The 5,251-nt window shown below is 40.0% G+C and overlaps 1 non-coding gene across 1 annotated transcript; it reads right to left on the bottom strand.

The window, feature by feature from the left end:
* Positions 1 to 4,591: 4,591 nt before the first annotated feature.
* On the bottom strand, positions 4,592 to 4,664 carry Trnaa-cgc (transfer RNA alanine (anticodon CGC)). Its single transcript has one exon. It is a non-coding gene; the product is annotated as a tRNA-Ala (tRNA).
* Between the last annotated feature and the right edge of the window lie 587 nt (positions 4,665 to 5,251).

Raw genomic sequence — 5,251 nt, 5'->3', positions numbered from 1 at the left:
TGTACCAGCTTCATTGACTGTTCAGTGTATGTATTCAAATTGAAAATGATTTCGTGGCTCTAGCACAGAATAATTGGCACCTATGAAGGTTTCTCTATCAGAATTACTTCCAGTACATTTCTGGTGCGGAGTACGGTAAGAATGCTTATTTAAATGCCCATGTAACATCGTCTGATTAGTCTAACCTTGTTACTGTATTCCCTATGGGACTGATACGTAAAGGGCTGCAGCATATTTCCAGATTCATCACTTAATACTGGTTATGACATTTTATGAACGTTTGTCGGTGCAGATTCTTCAGCATTACCGCGTTGCTCTCTCGAAGGTCAAACAATCAAATAAATCTGTGACCATTCGTTCTTGCGCTCTCTGTATACGTTCTATATGCCCTGTTAGCCCAATTTGATATTGGTTTTAAACATTTGAGGCATTATTCTTGGGTGCGTCGCACTAGTGTTCTATAGGCATTCTCCTTTGCAGGCTGACTGCGTTTCCCCAGTATCCTACCAATGAAACAAAGCCAGTTACTTGATTTACCCACGATGGAGCCTATTTGATGATTCACTTTCATATCCCCACGAATTTTTACGTTTACCTATTTGTGTGAATCTACTGATTCCAGTAGTGACTTACTGATGTCGTCTTTAAAGAATACTACTTTTGCGTTTCCTGATGTGCATAATTTTACATTTCTGAACATTTAAAGCAAGTTTCCAAGTTTCGCAGCAATTTTAAATATAATCAAAATCATACTGAATGCCCGAGCGCCGTTTTTCAGACGTACTTCAGTAAAAATAACGGTACCATCCGCAAAATGTGCCAGGTTAGTATTAAGGTAGTCTGTGAGGTCAGTAATGTGCAACATGAACAGAAAGAAGGGTCCCATCACACATCTCAGGTGCACTTGTAATGCTACCTTTAGAGCTGTATAAAAGTAATCCTTAATTGTGAAAAGGGTAGATTACTTACAGAAGTGTTTGATATAGCACTGAATGCGGTACATCTTCGATTTGTACCTGCCTAACACAGTTACGTCCCGAAGGTCCCGCTACGTGGCATGCGCGAATGAGTATTTCTAACAGTGCTATGAAGTCGTATAACGGTTCACAGGGCGCTCAACGTTTATGGTTTCATGAATACAAACCCGCTACTAAAGTTCAGAGACAATTCAGAACTAAATATTGCAACCTATCACCACAAAGACAAAATGTTAGTAATTAATTCTATGTGGGCAACCGCAGCTTAATTTACGTACTGTTAAAAATGATGTGCCTTAAGGAACATTGGCCGACCGTATTGGTTTAATGGTTCGATGTAATCCAGCAAAATGTAAACTAAAGATGAGATTCATTATCGCGAAACCAGTTATACCTTAATTCCACAGTACATGAGGACTCTATAATTTTTAGAAGGTTTTATCACAACTATTGATAACCAAATACGGCAGTCTTTCATGTAGTGCGGGTAAATCAACGAGACGTGCTAGCTTGGAACTGAACACACCTAATGTTACAGTTTGGAAGGTATTAAGAAAACGCCTGGCATTCAAACCCTACAAATTGGAACTGTTGCAAACTTTAAGAGAAAGTGACAAAGACACGAGTTGAGTTTTATGTAGAAATGTTCAATGAAATGCAGGCCGAAGGTGCCTTTCTTAGTAAAACTGTGTTCAGTGACAAAGCCACCGTCCATACCTGCGGTAAAGTGAGTCCTCATAATGTTCGGATATGGGCTGAGTAGAAACTGCGCCACGTAATCGAACATGTACGTGACCCACCTAAGATTTTTGCATTGTAAACTCTAACAATATTTGCGTTTCTTTTCTTTTGCCGAGTCAACTGTAACCGACATATCGTAACTGGGCATGCTTTAATATTATCTAATGCCTCAATAGCAACAGGATATGGGCCCATAATTTATTTCCCAGCAAGATAACACGCCAGCACATTATCATCGTGAAGCTGACGTCTATATCCATAGGACCGTGCTGATTGATTGTCGACCACAGTCACCTGATTTAACCCCAATCCAACTCTGGATGTGGAATTATATTAAAGGCAGAGTGTTTGTTCCTCCCGTTCCGGGGAACGTCAACGAGGTGCAACAACAGATAACACAAGAATTTGCCAACATAATCAAGATTTTGTTCATAGGATGTGGCAGGAAATGGACTGCGGATGGGACTTTCGTCGTGTTACAAAAGCCACATTACACTTTTGAAAATAAATACTATGTCCAGTGCTGCATTAAACATTTCTAAAGTTATTTACCAATTTTTCAAAATTAAAGAATAGTTCTGTATAACTAATTTATAAACACCCTGTACTTGCCTCTCTTCGAGTAGAATCACCATTACTTTAAAAAAATTATTATTACAGAACAAGTTATTCGTTGCCTGTCATCGTCAAGACTGCTCACTTATGAGTTTAAACAGCCTTAGGTGTACAGCGTTGTCATTTCAAGTAACTTTTGACTCGTTTTCGGCAGAATAGCAGCTTTATGTGAAAAAATTGGTGATATAGCTCTTTTCTATGTCTTACAAAAAATTGGGGAACAAAATGAGTATGTTCACTCTTGTGCTATTGTTGCAGCCGTGTGAATAGCATGCCACGCGGAAATTTAATCTTCTCTCCGTCGAGAGTGCCGTAAACACCACCTGTCGCTTGCCTCGGAGGTGTTAGTTTCCGTGGAGAGGGACATAAAGGCCTAGACCTGAAAACGGTTTCTTAAATCAGTTAAGTTACATAAATGCTTTATATGACTTAGTAGATAAAACATGAAATGTAGGAACAGCTCCCATCGCAAATGTGGATGTTAAGTAGATTAGCATTACTCGTTATTTAGTATTTGTATGTGTTACAGAAGTTGCTTGCAGTGTCAATTTCTGTTTTTTAGTGTATAACTTGACGTGTTGCACATCGAGAGTGAATCTGTTCAGTCATAGTTTTCTTAATGTTCAGAATATTCAGTTAGCATTTTTGGAACTCGCCTTGCGAGCGCTGTTCGGTAACCCAATCTGCTTTCAACCCAACCTGTACCCAAGCCCTAAGTCTGGCACCCTAGGCATATTCTTCACACTAATGGGCAACTTTCTCACTGCTTATTATGGGTGGCCCGTAATTCATCACTCCTGTCCTCATGAAATTCACAACTACGACATTTCACATCTTGTATAAACCGAACAGATTCTTTAGTAGTACAAATGAGTCGGCGACTAGCTTGTGTCTATGGGTGCTAAAAGTGAATGACGCATGAATACGGTACTTACAAGTGCAGAAAACAAATGGCACATGTATTTTCCACTGGGTAATATTTATTTTTGACCCGACAATTCTAAACTCTCGTTACGACTAATAATGTGGTGTGACAGATGTCTTTTAAATTGTGGTAGGTCGTGCCTATGACATGAGGTATATCAGCTCTGCTAACTTCCAGAAATATCTATTCTTCTACCTCGCTAAACAGTGTGTAGACTTGCCATATTGGGCCGGTCGGTGTGGCCGAGCGGTTCTAGGCGCTTCAGTCTGGAACCGCGCAACCGGTATGGTCGCAGGTTCGAATCCTGCCTCGGGCTTGGATGTGTGTGCCGTCCTTAGGTTAGTTAGGTTTAAGTAGTTCTAAGTTCTAGTGGACTGATGACATCAGATGTTAAGTCCCATAGTGCTCAGAGCCATTTGAACCATTTGAACCTTGCCATATTACTTCCATCGGATCATCTCCGTAGATATTACTTGCATGTAGATGTTGATTGGCTAGTCATGCTGTTAGAAAATTGTTAGCTAAGACGGAACCTGAAGGCGATCGGCGCTTGGTGCAGTGATTGGCAGCTAACCCTCAACATAAATGAATGTGATGTAACAGGTGTAAATAGGCGGTTTGACCAGATATCACTGGAATACGCAGTAGGTGATCATTTTCTGGGATCAGTCACAAATGCCCAGTGTCGAGAAATTTCTACTCACAGCGTTTTAAGTCTGGACGAACGCATAAGTCTAGCCTTGTGGAGGACGCCACAAGAGTTATCAAGAGAACAGAAGTGTAATATATCCACGACAGAGTCAGTTTCAGTACCCTCCTTCAAGTCATTCTTCCGTTAAGTTCAACTCTTGTAAGGCTGGATAAACAGAGAGAAATAAGGAAGACGGGAAGAAAATGTGAGCGAAAAGTCACGGGTTTGCGTAGTAAGTGCAAGAACATGACAGAAATGGTCATCAAATTCTGTCGCGGTACGGCAAAAAGAAAGATGCTGAACATGTAGTAGGCCTTTATTCTCAATTCAGTTAAGTCTTCAGCAATACTCACACATGTTGCTGGTGCATCTTTTTTAACGTCTCTTATCGACCTTGTTCAGCGATAGTGCTTCGTTTATTGAATGCATTTAGAGATATTTCAATTCTTTTCACTATTTTCAAGCCTTGGTGGTGGTGGTGGTTAGTGTTTAACGTCCCGTCGACAACGAGGTCATTAGAGACGGAGCGTAAGCTCGGGTTAGGGAAGGATTGGGAAGGAAATCGGCCGTGCCCTTTCAAAGAAACCATCCCGGCATTTGCCTGAAATGATTTAGGGAAATCACGGAAAACCTAAATCAGGATGGCTGGAGACGGGATTGAACCGTCGTCCTCCCGAATGCGAGTCCAGTGTGCTAACCACTGCACCACCTCGCTCGGTTTTCAAGCCTTGCCTTCAGCAGTTAAAGTAGCTAAGTAACGATATTTATTAACTTTATTATTTTCATTTGTTTCACGTTTGGTGTTAGGAGCCCTCATTTCTTATTTGTTACTACCGTGTTTTTGGTTCTTCACCAGTTAATTTTAAGTTCTCAATTATTATAATTGTTGAGAATTTAGAAAATATATTTTGTGTATGTTTTTTATTGTAAGATATTAAGGCAATATCATCTGCAAATCTTAAGCAGCGAACGAGAATGCCATTTACTTTAACTCCAGTGTTTCTCCTATGAAGATCCGTCAAGATTTTTCGACGAAAATATTAATCAAATAAGAGGAAAATTAGTATTCGTATCTTACCTCTTTCCTAATTTCGTCATTACACTGTTCTCCATTATTTTCTGTCCCCGTACTTTTGTTTCGTGTATATTTAGTACAGCTCTTCTATATTTACAATTTCAAAATTCTGAAGTTTCTTCTAGCTAATACTACCGAATGCCTTTTCCAGATCAATCAAGTCTATCTCTGTTAATCCCATCATAGCTCTCAGGTGGATACGAGTGGATTAGAATCTGTCGTCCCTA

The sequence above is a fragment of the Schistocerca nitens genome, chromosome 5 (genome assembly GCF_023898315.1).
Source record: "Schistocerca nitens isolate TAMUIC-IGC-003100 chromosome 5, iqSchNite1.1, whole genome shotgun sequence".
In the NCBI taxonomy this organism is placed as follows: domain Eukaryota; kingdom Metazoa; phylum Arthropoda; class Insecta; order Orthoptera; family Acrididae; genus Schistocerca; species Schistocerca nitens.
Note: the sequence above shows the minus strand (reverse complement) of the source record. Positions and strands in the feature narration are given on the sequence as shown.